General features: G+C 37.1%; 1 protein-coding gene across 2 annotated transcripts in view; it reads right to left on the bottom strand.

The window, feature by feature from the left end:
• The window catches only part of LOC120637204 (zinc finger protein ush), a 303666-nt gene that overhangs the window by 217517 nt on the left and 61908 nt on the right, over nt 1–24241 (bottom strand). The window contains exon 2 of one of the 2 annotated variants that reach the window (XM_039908908.1): nt 20342–20382. The exons of the other annotated variant lie outside the window; for it this stretch is intronic. The gene's annotated coding sequence lies outside the window, so the exon portion shown is untranslated. The remainder of the gene's footprint in view (nt 1–20341; nt 20383–24241) is intronic. 2 annotated transcript variants of the gene reach the window in all.

Raw genomic sequence — 24241 nt, 5'->3', positions numbered from 1 at the left:
GATTTAAGCAATTAAAATATCACTTGCTTCAAAGGTGAAGGAAACATCGCGAGGAAACCGAAATACCTAAGAGCTCTCCACAATGTTCTCAAAGGTGTGTGAAGTCCGCCAATCCTCACTGGGCCAGCGTTGTGGACTTCAGCCTTAACCCTTTCTCATTATCGGAGGAAAATCGTGCCCTGTAGTGGGCCGGTAATGGATTGATATGATGAATAAATAAATAATATTTAAGCTGATCTATCGGTGCATTCCGCACCAACAATTCAATTTTAAAACAACTGAATAATAAGGAACGACTTTCGTCTACGGTGCAGTTACGCATTTTCAAGTTTTTTGGCCACATCTCAAGAAATAAGGGGTCTATTGAACGATTTGTGGTGCAAGGACAGGTTGAAGGAAAAAGGGCAAGAGGGCGGTCACCAACTCGTTGGACAGATTCGGTGAAATCGCTGACCCAGACAATTGTGGTGAAATGTTTTCGACACGCTACCAACCGCCAAAAGTGGAGAAGATTCGCGGTGCATTCCAATTATGCCTAGCGCCATGAAATTCATCTCAGCAGCCACGACCACTCTGCCAAGAGTGCACAACTAAGAAGAGATCGGTGTAGTTTGATCAAGGACAACTCACCAGTTATCTTTACGCACAGCCTTGTTGCTTCTTGCCCGCTATGTTTCCATTGTGACTCCCGTTGCGTTCTTTATGTCTTAAAATTAATGTGAAGTTTTTTTTCAACTGCGTGGATTTCTAGATAGCGAGGATATTTAACATTAGACAGCCCACAATAGTAAAAAAGAGCTATGATAATCCTAGACAAAAAGGTAAAAACAATAAACAAATAAGGCATTATGTTTGTTATTTCCTCTCTCTAAGTCTAGTCTCTTTTGTGGATCTCTTTTTTGTGCATTATAGGTAACTTGAAAGATTCTGAAAAACAATTGCAGGACAGAAGAAAAAACTCCCTTAATGGATTTTGTTACGTAATTCTTATCATATCTTGATTTAAAATACTCAATATTACTACGATACGTTGGCTACGTATATTTGGTCAGTTAAGTCTTTTTTGTTCTATTACGACATATACTAAAAAAAAATACACATCGCCATCCAAAATAAACGTAGCTTGTTTTATGGGTACTTAGATGACTAATGAATATTTTAATAAATAATATACATAAATACTTAGAATATACATATAAACTTAGCATATGATTTCAATAAATAGTTCAGTAGATTAGAAAAATAAATTTTAACCTGGTGGTAAATGATGATACAGTATACGATGGAAGCAGGCTAACCTTGTTATTTATTTATTATTTATGTACCATAAATTGTGATTGTGAACATATGATACATAAAGTGTACAAAGGAAAGCTTATCTCTATTAAAGATCTCTTCCAGCTACCCCAGGATGTGAGTAAGATGATTTAATTGTGGTATAGGTCAAATAAAGGTACAATATACTTCATAATAACTACAAAGGATATTCAATATATCTAACATACAGATACTATATATACAAAATACATAAAAATAATATAATAAATAGTTATCTTAATATATATAAATCTCCTGTCACGATGTTTGTCCGCGATGGACTCCTAAACTACTTAACCGATTTTAAATAAAATTGGCTCACCGTGAGCAGTCTGGTCCAACTTAAGAGATAGGATATCTTAGATCTTTAATTATAGTCGCAATTTTATTTTATTGCAAATTATTTGTCACATGTTATATATATATGTACATATATACTACAATACTCACTTAAGGCTAAGCGATACTGAATACTTTAAAAACAAAATCAAACGCAGACGAAGTCGCGGGCAACAGCTAGTATAATATAAATATATATCTATAATAAGTAAAAAGTGATAAATATACTTTGACAACGATAGATAATGCTCTTTTACATTGTGTTTAAAAGAGTGCACCGATCGGCAGTGTCTAATATGTTCTGGTAGTAAGTTCCAAAGGTGTGTAGCGTGGACGGAGAAAGATATCTGGAAGAAAATAGTATTATATGAAGGGACATTAAGAGGATTTTTTGTCACGCAAGACCGCAAGGGTCTCGTAGGCGGAAGACATAGCTTTATACGCTCACACTAATAACCAGGAGAAGAAGAATTATAAAGGACAGTTAAAAAATGCACATTCTGGCGAAAACTCAGAAGAACTTTAATTCACGACGAAAATCAGAAACCTGATCGAATTTGCGCAATCCGAAGATGAAGCGAATGCACAAATTCTGAAGTCTTTCAAGTTTGTCAAGTAGCTCTTCAGTGACATCCAAATAGCCTATTAGGGGTATAGCAGTTATATTAAACCTATAACCCTAGGATTTCCTCGCGGAATCGAAACGTAATGCTACATCGCTTGGCAGCACTGCCAAACCCACCAACAAGATTCCCACCCCTTCTGGGAATCGTGCCCGGGACTTCCTACGTATAAAATGAACACTGTGCCAGTGATTTCGACAAACATAGGGGACTTCCTACACGTCAGACGTTTGTTACAAACAATGTGCACACGCACCATCGGGTCCAGCAAAGCGCTCACCTACCTAATGAATCAATTATGAAAATGTACATCGATTACCATCTACTGTCGGTTGTGTTGATGAATCACCATCCGATATCTGCTAGAATTCAGTAGTGATTATTGGTATTGAGAAAAAGATAAGAAACTTAATCTTTTATCATTTCAATTGATAACTTGACTTAATATATTAAACTATAAGTTATTTGCCACACCAAACGAAATAAAAATTAAGCTCTAAGAATCCCTAGAAATTAACGTTTAGGGAGTGCCAAATTCTACGTTTTCTGCCCTTTGGTTCCACCATCTCTTTGCGATTCGTTTGGTGTCGTTTGTCCACATAGTCTGGGGTTCTACCAACAATACGAGGCTACCTTTCCATTTCTCAGGATCCCAACGTCTATCGGTTGTACAAGCCTTTTCCCGCCCATTGTAACTTCAGCTTTGCGACTCGTTGAGGTCAGTAACTCTGTTTCTTTTACGGATCTCTTCATTTATGATAGGTACTTTAAGTACATGATTATCAATAGCCTATAACAGTCCATCGTTGGATTAAATGCCTCTCCCAACGAGAGGGTTTGCCCGTAAATCACCAAGCTTGGCAGACGGATGATCGCAGAAATTGGTAGTACTGAAAACTGGGGACGCTGCTTTATATTTATATTTTTTAAATTTATTCTTTATATTCCCTTAGTCGCGTCGTACGACACCCCCGCGAAGAAAAGGGGTGTTGAAAACTTTGTTCTGATCTGCCGTTACCACATGGCTTGGATGTTTGTTAATCACAACGGGAACGGGAAGTTTTAATTATATCATAATAATTTATTTGCACAAATACACTAGCAGCACCATTTCAGTAAACGGCTCATAGTGTCGCGATTATGTCAACTCACCTGTTTCAATTACGTGCGTACTCTACACGAGTGTCGGCTGTATCGGGGTTAATGGCGCGAGAACTGATAACGACCCCCCGGCACCGAGCCCCCCGACCGCCGACCCACCCGCTAGTATATCAGAAACTTGCAGATCCCATCGGGGTAATTGTGTGGTAATAGATAATAATTTTCACTTTGTTTTCTTTGTGGGCTTAGTTTATTGAAAGTGTGTATTTTTGAGAGCATTTAATATATTTATTATTAGCTTTTAGATAAAGATATTCATTTTGACGACCTCCCTGGTGCATCGGTAAGCGCTGATTTGAATACCGGGATCAAACCCTGCAGGGGCCATTTGGGAATTTATTATTTCTGAATTTTCTCTGGTCTGGTCTGGTGGGAGGCTTTGGCCGTGGCTCGTTACCGTCCTACCGAAAAAGACGTGCGGCTTAGCGATTTAGTGTTTCGGTGCGATGGCGCGATCTACGCGATAGGGGTTAAACCTAACCTAACCTAACAGGTTAGGGAGCTCGGATCGCAGTGAATAAATTTGAGTTGGAAAAAGCTTGTAGTGAAATAAAAAAAATTACCTGAACTGAAGATGTCTCTATACATAGATGACGACAGGTATTTTTCAGGTATTTTTTTGACGGCCGGGTGGCGCAGTGGGCAGTGACCCTGCTTTCTGAGTCCAAGGTCGATTCCCACAACTGGAAAATGTTTGTGTGATGAACATGAATGTTTTTCAGTGTCTGGGTGTTTATCTGTATATTATAAGTATTCATGTGTATTATATTCATAAAAAAAATATTCATCAGCTATCTTAGTACCCATAACACAAGCTACGCTTACTTTGGGGCTAGGTTGCGATGTGTGTATTGTCGTAGTATATATATTTATTTATTTATAAAATCCCGACATAATGTATGTTTTTACGACGAAAGTCATAGTCACAAACAAATCTTGTTTCAATCAAAAATGCACTTTTGAGTCGTACATAAATTTGTACCAGGTAGTCATTACTAGGTTTCGGTACTGACTACATTAGTATGGAAGCATTTGACTGCAATAATTTAAACATTAGAAGTAAGAATAAACTTACAGTGCAATATACTAGGTTACATAAATTCATAATTCGTTTAAAGGAAATTGCATACAATTCTACAATAAACTACCAATTGTCATCTTGGGAATGTCTCTTAAAAAGTTCAAAGTTTGTATTAAACGTAAGCTTATAGAAAAGTCCTATTATAGTATAAAGGACTACGTAAACGATAAAAAAGCTTGGGTGTAAATTATTGCTCTAACCAGGTTGCTCTTCTAACAATTTAAAATGACATTGTGAGATGGTGATAACAAAAAAAAAACACCCGACTAGGTTTGTTGTGAGCTTCTTCTTAGACCAGGACGCGTTTGGAACCCTCGTAGCTTTAGTTTTAAGTTTACGAATGTGGTTATCGCCATCATCTCACTACCGTGTAATTCTTATGTACGCATCAAAAGTGCCACCTGTGGGCCTACTTGAATAAAGATATTTTTGACTTTTGACTTTGACTTTGAAGTATGGATTGCTCTTGTTTTTCTTCATTAGTAGTTTTATGTTATCTATGTATAGATAGTGTGTTGGGAAACGCTATTTATCGTAGGAAATATCGTTGACTGACGAATGATGTTGAGAAATGCTAATAAGCCGATCAGTGGACGCCCTCCACTCCGCCCACGTGATACACGGCCATAGACGACCCAGTCAGGTTGGGCTGACCACCCGACATGGTTGGTATGGTTGATGGTTGATTATGCCCCCGAGTTTTGGATATTATGACTTGATTATTATTATTTGTAGTAGTTGAAAATTATTTGTAGTAGTACTTCTCTTTTCTAAGCGTATGCCATCGTGGTTTTTGGAGGATAGACCAGGTTCAAACAAACTGATAAGTATCTAGATAAGCGGTGTTTTTTGTAATAGGATGAAAGTGACAAAAATCGTATTCGGTAACTATTTATTATAATCGTTAACTGGAACCCGTGTGTTTTAAACGCACTTTGCTTTAAAATGGAACCCACTTCAACCTTAAAACAGTTGTTTTTTAAAATAATTAATTTATATATATTTATAATTATTATTTATATTTATATTAAAACTATACGACTTGTTTTACGATTATATTTGTTATGGGTTTATATAGCCTTCTTGTTAATAGTGATTAAATCTTATTTATCAAAAATATAATGTGAATATTTCACCGATGTCTTAACAATGAGTATTATGACATATAAGTCACATATTATGAGCTATCTTATCGAACATATACACAAACGTCCAATCATAAATGCAATGGTCGTATAAACAATAAACGTCGTACCGATCTCCAACATAGACAGTCCGATCTAATCAAGGACAACCAAATTCGTGCGTCTGTTAACATTGACAGATTGCGACAGGAGCAATTAATCTTACAAATACGTAATAGAATTCGACAATTTGAAGTTTTATTGACTAGCTTCGACCAAACACGTTCGGCCGCTCAACTCCTATAACACAGGTATGCATAATTTAACATAACGAAAGTGAAGGTAAATTTTCCTATTGGAAACGATTGGGCTTGCATTCTTATTGGAGGGAAAAGTCTCAAATTAAATTGGAATGAGGAAAGTAAAAGCGAGTATCATAAACCATAGATGCTTGGGCAGCTCCTGCGGATATCGCCTTAGGAGGCAACACTTTTTGTGGTATCTGCCACGCTCAGTAGCGCGTGCTCGCTCGCCAATATCTCGCACACATTGCTTTTTTTATGTTTATAGCTACATAAAAAAATAAACTGCAATCACACCTGATGGTAAGCGATGATGCAGCCTAAGGTGAAGCGTGCTTGCCTAGAAGATGCCTATTCACTCTTGATTTTAAGGTACTCATATTGTAGGCACTGGGGAAAATGGAAGCTGGAAGGGCATTCCAGATCCTAGCGGTGCGGATCAATTAAATTCAATTTTATTTATTTGCTGATACAGGTAAATAGGTGTTACAGGAAAAAAATATATGCAGATCTTAACTGTACCACGCCAAATTGGCATGCAAATTACTACTAGGTACAATTAAGTTATTGGCAATTACAATGTTTATAATAACACAATACAATTAATAAAATAATAAATTACAATTAAGTTTATATGGGCACATGTCAAAGAATACAAATAAATTAATAATTACTATCATATCATAAAAATAATCAGGTGTTAACATAATCAGAAACGAAGATGCGAAGCGCTTCGTACGCGTCCGCGGTATATCGACCACGTAGGGATGCAGATCCCTACGGTGCCTCGCGGTTCGATGGTAAAAAGGCGAGGGGGAACTAGATCAAATAGTTCTTGAGCACACTCTTGCTGCGATCAATACTTTTTTTTTATTCATCTACAAGTTAGCCCTTGGCTGCACGTTTTTGTCGGTAAGGTGGTAGCTAGCCACGGCCAAAGCCGCCCACCAGAACAAACCAGAGAAATTATAAATTTTATTGGGCAGGTAATGTGTTCAAGTGATAAAGCGGTGATAGAATAGTGGTTACGTCTTCAGCATTCCTGTCCTGAGTTCGATCCCAGGAAAGTACCGTACGACGTACGTAACGTAACGACTTTAACTTTTCAGGATTAATGTGCGTTTTGAGCAATTAAAATATCACTTGCATCAACGGGAAGGAAAACATCGTTAGGGAACCTGTATGCTTCAGATATCTACATAGTGTTTTTAACGGCATTAGAGTCTACCACTCCGCACTGGGCCAACGTGGTGGACTTCGGCCTAAACCTATACGTTCTCATTGTGGAAGGTAACCAGTACCACACAGCCGGTAATTGATTGATCATAAGATGACGGTTGATATTATATTTGTTATTTAACTGCAGGATATGCCTTTATGAAAAATGTTTGTGTATTAAAATAGTAACTAAAAAAGCCACGTACCTTAATCAATAATAATAAAGTTAAGTTAGGCTATCGGCGGTGTATACAGCGACTAAAAACGGTATAAAAACATGTACGAACGCTTTATACACGTCTGCGAGACACGAATAAAGGTTTTTGGTTTTCTCTCCGGCATTTAGCTTACCAATGTTTTATCATTTTAAATCATCCGAATCATCATCATAAAAAAAACACAATTGAAGAACTTCTCTTTGAAGCAAACGGTTAAAAATACGCGAGCAACTATCTAAGTTATATTAGTCAACGTGCTACCTGTCTTAGACACGGAGCTGTAGTGTAAATGTCTCGTGGACATGCTCGTTTCTTGCGTACGCAATTCGTACCCACCTGTTACGTTACTAAGAACCGGTCTCGCCATATGTATGCTATACCTACCCGAGTGATAATGTGAGATTTGTATTCGTGATCTGCAGATTGTCGAGCTGTGCATTCCAGACTCCTTGAATCGATGGGAGTGCTATCCGCCACTCCCCTATGTTATATCACCTATGTGACATAACTTAGTGGAGCGAGCTAACTGCGTATTTAAGAACGTGACATTAGCGGATTAAATTTTAGTATGCAACGTTGCACTTTGACAATATATTCTTTTGTTATTGTTGAGCATTCTAGGAGCCTTTGAGGTTATTTTTTTTTGGTCATATATTATTGTATTAAAAAAAAAATGTCTCGCAACTCACTTCTACCGTAATATGTTATGAGATCCATGTAATACCAAGTTGGTTACTTTATTAAATAAAAAAATAAATAATAAATATACTACGACAAAACACATCGCCATCTAGTCCCAAAGTAAGCGCAGCTTGTGTTATGGTTACTAAGATAACTGATGAATAATTTTTATGAATAATATACATCAATACTTATAGTATATAGATAAACACCGCATTGGCATACAGGTTTCCTAAAGACGTTTTCCTTCACCGTTGAAGCAAGTGATAATTTAATTGCTAAAGGCACATCAATCCCGAAAAGTTAACTTGACAGGAAGATGTAACATTCTAGCACCGGCAGTCTGTTCTTCTTTTTTTTTTGCTCGTACTAAGCGATAAATCCGCCTTTTGTATACTACTTCTTTCTCCAAGTTTCTTTTTTTTATTTTATATATTCTTGACGTGGTGTATAAATAAAGAGTTATAATAATAAGTCATATATGTCCAAAATGGGCATTCTGCTTTGAAACCACCGATGCTATCACCAACTCAAGAGGCGATAAGAGCTGTGCGTTGTTTAAACAATTTGTGCGGGCGTGCTCTATCGCGACAGCATCGCCAGCAGCACAATGTTGCTGAGCGAGTAGCGCCGCACCTGTGATTGCTTGTGTCACTTGCGTAACGGTGATATGGAGATTGTGTTTCCAACTTAGAAGAACCTTCCTTATCTTTGTAACTGCTCATGTTACGTAACTGACCAGAACAGAGACAGCTGTGCGTTATAATATCTCCCGCGTAGTTGGAAAATCTCTCTGGAGATTGCCGACGTCGGGCAACTTTTTTCTTTAACTGACCATTACAAAGCCAGACAAAAAACACCCTCCTAAAGGTTATACAGTACCGACATCTTGACTTGTTACATTATGATTCTGCGACATTATTTGATTATGTCGCAGAATCGATCGTATGTAAAACGGAAATATAAGTGTAAAACAGATATCAAATTCTTACTTAACAGTGCTAATAAGTAAAGGCGATCTTACCAGATTTACTAAATACTAGTAGATACTATTGAGTATTGCTATTGAATAGTGTTACCAATTAATAAATAAATAAATAAATTTACTACGACAATACACACACCGCCATCTAGCCCCAAAGTAAGCGTTGCTTGTGTTATGGGCACTAAGATGACTGATGAATAATTTTATGAATAATATACATAAATACTTATAATATACAGATACACACCCAGATACTGAAAAAAATTCGTGTTCATCACAGAAACATTTTTCAGTTGTTGGAATCGAACCCACGGCCTTGGACTCATAAAGCAGGGTCGCTGCTCACTGCGCCAATCGGCCGTCAAAATGTTGACATACCGTGCAATTACGTACTTCAACTTGCTTGTTTCTGTCATTATAACAGTCACATGCTGGACTATAGGCCTCACTCAATAGGCCTCACTCATCTGGTGAGGCCACCAGCATCTGAACTGGTGGTAGAGTCACTACAAACATACAAGATAATACAAGCATTGTTAATATAACACTATGGAGATCTTATCTAAAGCAAGTGATATTTAATTGCGTTTATTAAAAACGCACATAACTCCGAAAGGTTTGAGGTGCGTGCCGGGGAAAGAACTCAAAACCTGCTTTACGGTAAGAAGACATCTGCCGGTTCCGCTGGTTAGGTAAATATATCTAGTCAAATATTTTTGTGCACTAAAAACTCCTTGACTGAATAAAATGAATTTTCTAAGAGCCATTTCTTCAAAGCTGGTTTGAATATTCTCAGAGGTAATACATAACTAGACAGAACACACAGAACAGATAGACATAACTTATAACCGAATCTAAATGGCATCACTTCATAACGCCGACACCGCTAAGGTTAGGTTTGGCAGAGATTTAAATTTTTAATATCGGTGCGATCAGTTAAGGGCGGGAATAAGTGTAATGGCGTATAAATCAGCCCGTATCAATGTTATACCGCCTCTGTCAATAGCTGCGAGGTACGCCGTCGGAATATTGTGGATAATCTAGAAAGAAAAAGCTCTTAATAGAATTTAAACTATATTATCAACGGAAAGCGGTTATAGTCAGGGCACAGGTCTCGTCCCGCAGTGAGAAGGGGTTAAAGTCCGTAGTCCACCACGCTGGCCCAGTGCGGATTGGTGGACTCAACACATCATCACATAACATCTCTGAGGCATGCAGGCTTCCTCACGATGTTTTCCTTTACCGTTGAAGCAAGCAATAATTAAAACACGCATAATGAAATAATAAAATCGGGAAGCTTCGTGACATCTTTTCGTCAAAAATCCCTCAGTGACTGAAGACCAAAGTCTTCGAACTGTGCGTGTTGCCAGTGATGACATATGGCTCCGAAACATGGTCGCTAACTATGGGCCTCATAAGAAGGCTCAGAGTCACTCAGCGGGCGATGGAAAGAGCTATGCTCGGAGTATCTCTACGTGATAAAATCATAAATGTGGAGATCCGTAGAAGAACCAGAGTTACCGACATAGCTCAACGAGTTGCGAAGCTAAAGTGGTAATGGGCGGGGCACATAGTTCGGAGGAGGGATGGACGTTGGGGTCCCAAGGTGCTGGAATGTCAGCCGCGTACTGGTAAACGCAGCGTTGGTCGACCCCCGGCGAGGTGGACGGACGACATTAGGCGCGTAGCAGGTAGCCGCTGGATCCAAGCGGCACAAACCGTGGAATTTGGAACTCCCTACAAAAACACGCATAACTTAGAGGTGCTGAGATTCGAATTTGGTCCCTCGAATGTGAAGTCGAAGTCCTACCTAATAGTTTTCGAGTAAACCACTGCCATTGTTTTTACTGAAAAAAATCAGATACAGCCCTAACATCACATGCAAAATTAAAACCATGGCACTCCTGCCACTTTCTTAGGTATTATACGCGTCGCGTGTGTTTTTATAGAAAGAAATGTTCTTCTTTTGATTTAATATTTTTACAGGGTGATTCCTTATGAAATATACTTACGCATCCTTCAATATTATTACGTAATTCTGTAACGTGTTGTATGTTACTATGATTGTTAGGTACTACATTATCAAACTGAAGCTGGGAGGATTTCAAAACGAGGGAGGTCCCCTTGTCCACACTATCCTCGCGTCCATATGAAGTCCATTATCGAGAGCTGGAGATGGGGTGATAGCGGCCATAATTTGCAATAAATATAAGGCCGAGGTGTCAGCGATAGAGCCTTTGTTATCCGTTCGATTCCGGACGCGACAAATTTTGCGATACGTACCACCTATATAATATATTTTAGATTGGCACTTTATAACTACTTGTATGCAGATGAAGGTTCCAATTCTCATGCAAATTTCAAATATTTTTTTTAGTTCTGCTCTGCGGTCAATTTTGGATCGCAGTATCGTAATAGTGACTTAACAAGAGAATTATATCCCCAGGGAAAAGATGAAAATGTATCTTCTCCCACAGCTTTATCAACTCTCAGAGCACTCCTATTCCCTGTTCCTGTTCTTTAGCAGGGGGACACGTTAATTATGTTCCCTTTCAGGGGATATAATCGGGGGATATATTTTTTGTCTCCTGCCTGTGCTAGCCCTGCCGGTAGTTTATGCAGTTAGTGTGTAAACATAAAATAACAAAACTTTTTTGGACAAACGACCAAATTTGCGATGTGCCTGGAGAGCACGTTAAGCCGCGTCAGTCCCGGTAAAAATCACTAACATGCGATAATAAGCCCAACAACCCGCTTTGGTGCAGCGTGGTGGGTCATTGCTCTTATAGACAGAGAGCCCAAAACCATCTATGTGACATTAATAGCTTAACGCAGTGGCGTGCATAGAGGGTATGCACAGGGTATAAAGTTAATAAAATATATAGTACGGATTATAAAAACTTTGGGTAGGCTTTTTATAACTCTTATAATACCTAACCTAAAGTTTTGTATAACCCATAATGTAGATTTTTTTAATTTTATATCATCAGCCCGCTCAGTAAGGATGCTCCGGTTTTGGAGCCAAACGTGCGTAGAGGGTACATTGCCGAAGATTTGTTTGATGTGGAGTATTAGAATTGAAGAAATTATAAATGATATCATACAGATTCTCCTGCTTTTTGCGGAGTATAACAAATTAAGCTTAATTTTCCTTATATATTCTGAATTTCCGCAAAGTAACGCCTGCTTCTATCCTATAATTAGTTCTATATAAAAGCTGTTAAAAATCACTATTGTTTACAATAAAGACGACTTGTAACAATATTTACTGTTATTTATGTATTAAAGATATTTTAAAGTATATATTAGTTTTTTTTTTAAATATTTTTTTCATTATATATTTATTTAGTTCAAGTATTAGTATGTTTTTTTTTTAATTATACACAACTGGCAGTCTGTTATCCTCGTATTTTCCTTATCCTAAGCGATAAATCCACCTTTTGTATACTGCTTCTGTCTGTATTCTTTTTTTAACTTATAGTGTTCAAATAAAGAGTATAAATAAAAAAATTACACAGACAACTACCCCTTCAGAACGAACTATGCTGCTTGGCGGAAGAAATAAGCACTACGGTAGTGCTTTCCAGGAGTTATGTCTCTACGAAAATCCCTAGCTCTTAATAAAGTAGAAGAAACTATTGTCGCTGCAGAGCTAGGTGTGGTGTCGTCCCGTCGTCGTATCGTGCCCGGCGCCGATAGCGGGGCGATCACGGCACGTTATCGTCTGTGTCACATTGTTCGATATCGAGACGTGCACTTTCGCTTGATAAGCAGGGCTGCTACCGTGTCGCTAGCGTTTTCATTTCCACGAAGATAGTGAGGCGTGCGCGGGGCGTTTTCACGGTTTTTGGACACAATGCACTGCATGCGATAATGGCTGACTGACGGCTCTGTATGTTCCGAATTATGTGCGTGTAGATGGGTATAGGATACCTTATAAAATAAAGGGTTCCTGCGGGATTTCAAGAACGAAAAATAAACACGGAAGAAGATTCGATCTACGGCTAGTTTATAATGTTAATGAATTATGGATTAATTATGTCGTTATCATACTTGTCAAATCGACTAATGATTTTGTCTTGCTGGCCCATATAAATTGTACGATTTCGATGTCTACTATGACATAACTCTATTAGACATGGCGGCATTGTTACTACAGTCTGCCATTGAGCACAAACATTGTTTACACATTGCAGTAAGAGTCGCTGCCCGCACTCAATCAACATTTTCGACAATATCATCATCATCATCATTTATAAACTCATCACCAGCCCACTTGCAGGCATGCGTCCTTAAATGAACCTAGATGATGATGCAGCATGCAGCCTAGCAATTTAAATATCACTTGCTTTAAACGGTGGAGGGAAACATCAAAAATTAAAATTCAAAATTAATTTATTACAAGTAGGCCTAGTTTATGAGAACTTTTGAAACGTCAAGTCAGTCTGTTTGCAGTGAATCTACCACGTTAATAAAACTGAATGCCTGAGAGTTCTCCATAATGTCCTCAATCGCGTGTGAAGTCTACCAATCCGAAGTGGCCAGCGTGGACTATACGGCCTTAACCCCTCCTCGTTGTGGGAGAAGACCTGTGCTCCGTAGTGGACCGGTAATGGGTCGATGTGATGATGAAGTATAAAGCCTGTTTACACCTTTATATTTCCAGTGATACTCGTTTGACAGCTAAGCTGATTTTAAAGGCAATGTGCAATAAACTTATCAATGAGTTGCTCATGAATCAAATCGCTCATGCGCATGGTTTTATTAGTCAAATCGATTTAGGAATCCATCTATCCTCATACCGATCTTCGCGCCTAGCTTTTGTTTATTTTATTTATAGATTATAATCAGTTTATTAAGTAAATTGATTACAGAAAAAAACGGAAATAAATCTTTACTAAAATACTGTCTATTTCATAGCTCTCCTTGAGGTTTAGCAATAAAAATTATTTTATGAACATTGAACATTTAAATTCATTTTTCACTTTCTTGTCGGGTAATAAAAGCGATTATGTAGTATTCGTATATGTCTTAATGGTAACTGTACCATCCTATCTTACCATTTATGGGAATAAATTATAATTCAGTCTCATTCATTAAGTCTTTTTTTTAAATATTTTTTTATTTAACTTCAAGTAAGCCCTTGACAGCTATCTCACCTGCTGGTACTGATAATGCACTTTAAGTTGGTAGCGGGTTTACCTACCGGGTTGTTTCAATTCATTATTGATATTTAATAACTGAATTTAACCTATGTTGAATTGAAAAAAAAAATTTCATATACTTTAATTAATAAATTGACTTGTTCTATCTCTGTAATTAAAGTTAAAAATTTCATAATTGTTATGTCATTTAAAAATTAAGTTTAGATAAAATTCATACGCCGAATCGTTAATTATTTATTAAAATATTAAATATGTTTACAAGAATGTAGGTAGATACAAATTTAGTTACATTAAAAACACCCATAACACAAGCTACGCTTACTTTGGGGCTAGATGGCGATGTGTGCATTGTCGTAGTATATTTATTTGTTTATTTTTTATAGCCTAGTATATTATAAGATTCGGCGTATGAATCTTATATCAACTTAATTATTAATTGACATTACAATTTTCAAATTTTTAATTTTAACTTTAATTACACCCAGTCATTAATTCTTTCATTAATTTGTTCATTTACATGTAAATAAAATGCACCTTCAGCAAAATTTCCCCTTAGTTCAGCCCTAAGCGCAAGACGATACAAGTTACACCCGATAGTGCATTGTCCTGATAAACTTGTTATTTGCCGATAAAGAGAAAGTCGCTATCAGTTATTTGTAAATACCCTCACGCTAATTAGCGATACGGGGTGACTCTGGCGGCGGACCTATCGTAATGTCATCGTTTCGATATTTCTGTACGCTTTTTATCGCATGGCTTTCTTTTTAGTCCCCTTTTATCAATACCCTTATGTGGTAATGTTATCTATTCATAGTTTTTATAATATTGATATACTTATCTAGTAAGAGACGTTTGGAAGCCAATTTACTACTGTTCAAGTTTAGATATAAGATCGGTCGAAGCGGAGTAGCCGACATATTGGTTTTTTGACAGGCGTCCGCCTAATTGGCCGCTTCCGAAACTCGCAATTAGGACAAAACGCCAGAATAATGCAGCCCATTCCATCAACGTATGGCGTGATAAACATTGCTGGGATCTATTTTTTTTTCATGTATTTATGTCTATTACGCATTGTTATTATTATTATAACTCTTTATTTGTACACCACATTAAGAATTATACAAGAAAAAAAGAAACATAAAAATAGAAGTAGAATACAAAAGGCGGCCTTATCGCCGTAGCAATCTCTGCCAGGTAACCTTAGAATTAGGAAAAAAAGAGGAGAAGTAACTGCAGGTGAGGAAGTAGCTTTGTTTTCATGGTTGTGTTGTTTAAAAATATTGTTTACTACTAATTCGATATGAACATAAAACTCTATAATTTAGACTCTACTGGTAGAAAAGTTTAACAAACTAACTGCCTTCTGAATGGAGAAGCATTTGAAGAAGACGAGACCTACAAAATTCAAAATTCGTTTATTTCTAGTCGGCCTAAATTAAGCCCTATCGAAACATCAAGTACTCTACCACCGGTCCGAAAGGCACATTCTACCGAGAAGAAGCCGACATGAACTCAGCAGTAGCTCTTTTCCAGCGTCATTTTAAAATTTAACAATAATTGTTCTATCTTGTGTGAGATGAGTGTTTAAGAAATTCGTCAGTAGTATAGTAAACTCGATGTATTAAATGTGTTTTGATACATTATTTACAGGAAAATTTATACAGGTAAATCTAATATAACCTTCGGTATCATGTTATAAAAACATATACTCCCCACAAAGGTTTTCTGCACTTTTCCGACGATATGCTGATGTTACTAATTTACGTCCGTTTCTAGTAAGTCGATTGTTTGTTTTCCCTTTCTTTTATTTTAAGACCAATGGTTTGGTTTCACAAAGATTATATTATTATTAATAATGTAGCTACTGTGTACCAGTATATATTCGCGTAATCTTAATTAGTACATCGAACTGCTCCTTTCTGTATTAAATACATTAACGTATTTACCAAAATAATTACTAATTGTGATTTGTCAGAATGCAATTACTTAGTTTTGCAGTACCTATAATATTTTGTATAAAGTTTAGAATTAATAATTATAGACAGTAGACACTTAATCGCTGAAGTATACAAATATAAATTATAAGTTAAATAGTCCCGACTGACCGCATGGGATTACTAATTTCCTTTTAACTACAGATATTCATACTAGGCCTACGTGAATAAGGACTCGTTATCCTCATTACAAAGGAGTATCTTATTAGAAATTAAAATTGAATACTTCCTCATAAGGAGTATCGAATAAGAAATTTGAATCTATTTTCGGTAGCGCCATCTTTTTCCTTTAAACTTCCGATCATTACTTTCAAAGGATACCTAAGACAATTGCACTAACACATATAATATCGATCATCATATCGACCCATTAATGGGAAGAGGTTAAGACCGTAGTCCACCACGCTGGCTCAGTGCGTATTGGTGGCCTTCGCACTCCTTTGAGAACTCTGTAGAACTCTCAGGCGTGCAGGTTTCCTCACGATGTTTTTCTTCACCGTTGAAGCAAGAGATATTTTATTTACTTAAAACGCACATAGCTTAGAAAAGTTAGATGTGCGTGCTGGGATTTGAACTCGAACCCCGAAAGTGAAGTCGAAGTTATGTTTTACCCAATGCGCTATCGCCGCTTAATTAATTATGCACTTATGTAAATCAAATTCTGGATACTCCCACGGTAAAACCGCGGCGCGCAGCTAGTCAGGTATAAATAATGCGCCGACAAAGTGGCGGGTAACAGCCATTTGGTAACTTTGTGAATCATCTCAGGAACACCATTTATCTGCGAACCGTCCAAGCGTGAGTGGGCCCTGTTTCGGAAATTAAGGGCCCCTCGTGACCCGCATATATATATACCATCAACCACGTGTGGTTGCTACTAGGAAATCGTGGGCTTAAAAACGTAAAGAGTTTCAAAGCTATCAAGCAAAAGGCGTAAATATGCCTCTGTAATACAGAGATAGGAACATATTTATTCCGTTTGCTTTGGAGACCCTGGGGCGATTGAGTCTTAGTCAAAAATTCATGCGAATCATGACACCGCGGTTCTTTGGAATCTAACAGAAGGGTTTGCTAATATTTTGCTTTTATTTATGTAACTATTTACTAGTTCCAGAGTATTATAGGCCAATCAACAAATTTATCAAGATATTATTACCTCTGACTTTGACTAATAACAGTGGCGTGCACTTCATACATGCACACGACTACGTAATTGATACAAAAGCTTGGGGTATAAATTACATGACATTGTGAGATGGTGATAACAAAAATAAACACCCGGCTAAGTTTGTTGTGGGCTTTTTCTTAGACCAGGACGCGTTTGGAACCCTCATGGCTTTAGTTTTAAGTTTACGAATGTGGTTATCGCCATCATCTCTCTACATCTCATCTACCGTGTAAGTCTTATGTACGCATCAAAAGAGCCACCTATGGGCCTACTTGAATAAAGATATTTTTGACTTTGACTTTGACACAAAAGCATTGTATACCCTAATATTTTCATATCACGGCAACGGAGGAGGATTTTGACATTTTATGCCATTTTACTGCTTTATGCTTACTCTGGTCCAAATTCCTGTGCACGCCACTGACTATTAGTTATGTGCCTTCCTGGCATTTCAAAAGATGAAATTTTGCTAAGTGACCATCAAAATATGCGAACTTATACATTTAGTAAGAAAATACATCTGGGATGCATTCACAATAACATTTCTCAAAACATTTAATTCTTGGAAAGGTTCATTTGAATTCTTAAGAAATTTTATTTTAATACTCGGAATAATTAAGTCATCGGCTTCGCCAATCATGTCGAATATTCATTATGAATTTATTTTAAATACTTCTTACTTGAAAAGCTATATTATGCTATTAAAGAATATTTATGTGACATTATATCAAAACTTGACATATATTTATTAGGTAAAAGATTTGTTGTATTGTATTGTTACTATTATTTAAACAATTTTAAAAACTCTAGTTTTTAATCTATAAGCAAAATGTAAATAACAAATAATGGCACAAACCTTATGATCAAATAGATTAATACCTCGCCTGCCATTGCCAGACGGGTGATCAGTCCTCTGTAAGGACCATTCCACCCTATTCCTTATTTTACAGCAAAACTGACAATCATCTGCTTACTCTAATATAAACTATAGGACATTTGGCATGTGTATACAATTGTGCCTTCTCGATGCGAACATAGCATGCAAATCCGTTGGGTACATAAGGCTGCTGCAAACAGCTAGAAAAACAAATTTAGAATAATATAACAAAAAAAATATAAATTACTAGGAAAAAAAAAACAAAATATTGTGGAAATAAAAGTACTTAAGCAATAACCCTTTTGTTAACTTAAGCTTTACACTAGGTAACATACCTATCGCTGAAGATATCTGTACTATCACGTTAGCAATTTGCCAGAAATTGCATTCGATACATAGGACTATGTTGGCCAAGATTAGCTCTGGTTTTTGGCAAGCAAAAAGTCTTACGGTTTTCGAGGCGGCTACTTTCACGTGGAACTGCGAATTTTAAACGCTAAAACAACTCAGGCGCATCAATTAGGCCTTTCATTAATTTTGCAAGAAAAATTACATCTGTAATCTTTCTACGCTCCTTCAGTGAAAACATTTTATAGAACTCAAGTCGCGAGTCGTATGTGTATTATTTCTTACAATTTAAATCCATGTATGACAAGTGAAGAAAAAGAACCATCGTCAACCACGACCACTCTGGCAAGAGTGAACGACTAAGGAGGAGGATGACAAGTGAAACAAGAATCTTCTTTGGATGCGTTCAATTTTATCTGAATGCACTTGATACCCTGGGCTCCATACCGTGCTACAATATTTCTTATGTTTGAGACACAGGTTTACTGGCATCTAATAATCTAAATTCTAAAATAGACACACATTCTCTTTCTGAACCAATAAGCAGTCGGTAAAGAGCGACACACACTGTAGCAGTAAAGGTCTTAATAAATGAACGAAATGAAAGTAATAAATAATGGCACACAACTTGTGCTGAAATAGGCACATATACTCAACATTGTCTCTCTGAATCCATTAGCAGTCGGTAAAGAGCGGCAACACTGTAGCGGCAAAGTTTTTAATCTATGGCCGAAATGAAAATAACAAATAATGGCACACAACTTGTGCTAAAATAGGCACACATACATTGTCTCTCTGAATCAATAAGCAGTCGGTAAAGAGCGGCACATGCGGAAGTGGTAACTTTTTAATCTGCGGTTACAATTGAAATGGCGCGCATTATGCGAGCTGAAAGTTGCAACAATGGCGGCCGAGTTAAACACAAGTGTATAAGTGTATCTCAGCTTCGACGAAGTTGGAATACGTTGGTTTTTATGAACCGGATTTATTGTTTTGTGTTGAGTTTATATTAAAAATTGGGTACGCTGGCTCTTATAATAAGCAACCAATGCTTGGCATTTGCTGGCAGTAAGTACCTACTTCCTATTGTACGTCGCTTGACACCTGACCTGTCAAACCAACGTGTAAACGAAACCTGCGTGTCATGTTAACTAACTTCGCTCCAATGTGACGACTTCCCTGGTGACCTCCTGGACGCAGTGGTGATTACTTATACATAAAAAGACGTTCTGCCATTCCGGTACAACGTCGTGTAGAAACCGACTCCCCTTATATGGGTTGAATATAACTGCTAAACGCCTAACCTCCTAGCCCGCTGCCATCACAGACAGCATCGTCGCAATCATAACTAACTTGTTGGGAATTCAAAACAAAAGTTAAGTTTGTTATCTTGATAAGTTCCATTAGGAGCACTGGTTCCGTGTTTAACATAAGACGCCTTAAAACTTGTCACCTGCACTAGCTACTAAGCACAGTGTAAATCGGACATTACACTTTTGTTATCTTTTCTCGTAACGAAATCTATTCTCAACTCATATTTTTTTTATTTTAAACTATGAAATATAAACGTACATAAGTATTTTTTTAATCAAAATATGTTTCTAAAACATCTGGTGGAGTTTAAATATAGATCAAACGATACCTTACAAGTCTATGTATGCAGAAGGGGAAAGTTTTTTAGCGATTTTCTTGTAGGTATAGCCTTTGCAAGGAGATATAGTACCATATAAGGCTACGTACTTGAGTGATGCAGATCCTTTTTACGGTTGCTCCGAACTTACCTGTAAAAAAGCAGAAATATATTTTTATGTAAGTAAGTAAAACAGCAAAATACAAATCTTATTTTACAGGGTGATTCCAAATGAACTTGCATGCATACTATTGCGTAATTCTGTTACACGTTGTATTTTGCAACTGAGACTTTTAAATACAGATCTTCATATTCAGCCAACAAATAATTACTGCATTCATTAGCAACGTCTTTAATTTAATAATAAAAAGGAATTACAATTTTTTTCGTTACTCAGGTTGTGAAATTAACGAAAATGCAGGCATTAAGCTGTGAATTATAAGCTTCTCGGGACATTTTTTCAATTAGTTTAATTATATTTTTTCCGTAGCGAGATTTTTTTCGGTTACCTGCTTACCTGCTTGCCACATTTACAATATTAATGGCGGTATATCTGTTCATTTAGCAGATTTATATAATAATTTATTCTCTTAATTTTAATTTTTAACCGTCTAATAAAAAAAGGAGATGAAAGTTAAATAATTAATTGGTCATTTTAGTGAAAAGCGGTGAAGGAAAGCATCGTGAGGAAACCTGCATGCCTGAGAGTTCTACATAATGTTCTCAAAGGTGTGTGGAGTCCACCAATCCGCACTGGGCCAGAGTGGCGGACTACGGCCTTAACCCCTTCTCGTTGTGGGAGCAGACCCGTAGTGGGCTGGAATGGGTTGATAAAGTGATGATTATGATGATATTTGAGAAGCGGTAATAGCCTTGTGGTTAGGACTTCGGCTTAAGTTTGCGGGGGCGAGATTGAATCCCGCCACGCACCCCTGACTTTTCTAAGGTATGTTCGTTTTAAGTAATTTGAATATTACATGCTTCAACGGTGAAGGATAACATAGTGAGGAAAGCTGCATTCCTGAGAGTTCTCCGTAATATTCTCAAAGACGTATGAAGCCCGCATTGGGACTACGGCCTAAATCCTTGTCATGGAGTAGACACATGCCCTGTTGTGGTCCGTTAATGGGTTGGTATTATAATTGAGAATTATTGACGCGGGAATATTTCAAGGATTTCATTCATAAAAAGAGTGTAAATTTCTCTTTGCATCATTGAAATCCTTTTTTTTTTTTTAATTATTACAGTTTAACAAAAAAAATCGTAATCCGCCCCTTTTGAAGTCCGAAGAGCGTTTGCTGATTCGCCCCCTAAACGACCCCAATCAAATCTCACAGTAAATTAATATTAAGCTATGAAGTTAGAGCAAGTCACATTTAAACTTTTTTGTCGTTTCATTAATCCTTAACATTATAATAGCATTTATCTGTGAACTAACGTTTTATTACAATGATGCCAGTTCAGATTTTTAAAACACTTATTTATTTTCATAAATATTTAATGCCAGAATCCCATCTTCACACCTTTTTCTGCTGACATCGGCGAGCTACTTAAAATTCGCGATGACGTTTCCCGCGCGATTTGTAAACATGGCGTCGCTTCCGGTAAGGCCACGGCGGAAATTCGATGCCCGTCTTTCTGGAGGGCTGCGAGATTATATACGATGGGAAAACAACAAGTTGTTTGATGGGATTTCACAATAAACGATCAGGACGAAATATTGTTAAATAAAATGTTTCATCATACAAATAAATGAGATTGAAGTATTCGGTGTCGGTGTATTTATTTCAAAAAATCCATCCCTAAAGGGGGAAAATGTGTAGGAATATTAACAGTCCTATATATAACAAGTTATGTAAGTAATTTTAGGGAATGAACCGTATAACCTAAATGATATGTAGCATTTAAGCTACTGCCGATACTGCTCTTATGTTACAGTAGTTTAGTAAAGTGGGTAAATTATTAAAATTAAATAACTTTAACTTGATATTTGCCAGATGTTTTAACAAATTGATTAGCATTCTAACTAATGAGCATATAATTATTACTTAATTTATTAATAAAATTCAAGAAATAATCCAATTCTCAATTTAAATATTCAATTTTATATCAACTGTCAATTACCACGGCCGTCAATCGCTAGACTGCAAAAGAGTGAAAAATGAAAGATTATGTGTAAATCTGTAATTTATATGCGTTGCCGCGGGCTGGGAGCCCACGCTCCGATGCCGATGTAGGGCTGTCAACACTGAGCAATATTATTTGATTTTTAACAAACGGCTTCAGTTTAAGTCCGTTATGCGGCAATTCCGCGCATTTTTTATATATGCACCGATTTAAATTTTTTAATTATTAAAATTTATTTTATTTTTACACCAACTTGAGTATTTTTTAAAGTAACTTGAGCATTTTCTATCGAAAAGCATTATTTGGTCAAGTGAAACTGATTATGAAGACCACTGATGGCCACGGGAACTACACAGTAATGGTAGGTAAGTAATTTATGCTCGTCCAAATAAAGGAGCTGACGGTGAAGTGCCGGGAGAACTCCTCAAGCATTAACATTTTACTTGGCACCGACTTAAAAATGTAGAAAATATGTGTTTGTTACTGTTTAGTTGTATAACTAAGTCAGTTTATTTTTGACAAAAAAAAATATCATTTTATGCAGAGTGGTAGACTTAAGTTTATCATTCTCAACTTAAGAACTAAAGGTAGCTTATAAATACTACATATAAATGTTTTATGTGGGTCCAGTCTCACATATCCTTAACTCTCAACTTAAGCTAAATAACTAAAGCTATCTATAAGCTATATATGTTCTATGTGCGTCCAGTCTTACGTATCCTTATATAAAATCAGCACAAGCAGCAAATAACAGCAGTTGCTTGTGCAGCTTTTGCGTGTAGTACAGTACAGTATGACCTAACATTTTGTTATTTATCTATATTTCTACTTTTGCCAACCCTATCAATTTGCGCCTAATTTATTTCTTAATAGCAACCCTCATGTTCGTCTCGGCGGGCGTTAATTTGTTTGTTCAACAAATCGAACACTTCCATTGATAATAATAAATTGTGTGGCCACCATTTTGAACTTGTTATTTTTTTCAAAACTATTAATTACGAGTACACCAGTGAACTAAAATAAAAAAAATACTACGACAATACACACTTCGCCATCTAGCCCCGAAATAAGCGTAGCTTGTGTTATGGTGACTACTATGATGACTGATGTATATTTCTATGCATAATATAGGTATATAAATATTTAGAATATACATATAAGCCCAGACACTGAAAAACATTCATGCTTATCATACAAAGATTTTCCAGTAATGGGAATCGAACCCGCGGACTCAAAAAGCAGAAGCAAACTGCGCCAATCGGCCGTCAATATCACTTGCTTGCTTGCTTGCACATTACTTTTATGGTCGTTAATAGAATTGGTGGACTCCACACACCTTTGAGAACAATAAAGGTAGCATTTGCTATTTACCACCCTACAGACAAACACGTGCCGCTAAGCGATTTAGCGTTCCGGAATGATGTCGTGTAGAAACCGATTAGGGGTATTATATAACTGCCATCAATGCCTCAAGACTATAACGAGTGTGTCCGACCTGTAATGACTTATGGAGCCGAGACGTGGACACTGACAGTCGACCTGATTCACAAATTTAAAGTCGCTTAATGCAGTATGGAGCGAGCTATGTTGGGAGTCTCTCTTCGGGATAGAATTCGCAACGACGAAATCCGTAGAAGAACCAAGGTCACCGACATAGCTCAAAGAATAAGCAAGTTGAAGTGGCAGTGGGCGGTTCATGTCTGTCGTAGGACCGATGACCGTTGGGGCAGACGTGTTCTAGAGTGGAGACCGCGAATCGGTAAGCGTATGTGGCACGACCTCCAGCCCGCTGGACAGATGACCTTAAAAAGGTGACTGGAAGCGGCTGGATGAGAAAGGACCGTGTGTGGTGACGCGCTCTTGGAAAGGCCTATGTTCAGCAG

This window comes from Pararge aegeria, chromosome 3 (assembly GCF_905163445.1).
Source record: "Pararge aegeria chromosome 3, ilParAegt1.1, whole genome shotgun sequence".
Classification (NCBI taxonomy): domain Eukaryota; kingdom Metazoa; phylum Arthropoda; class Insecta; order Lepidoptera; family Nymphalidae; genus Pararge; species Pararge aegeria.
The sequence above is the reverse complement of the archived record's forward strand: the minus strand, read 5'-3'. Positions and strand labels throughout refer to the sequence as shown.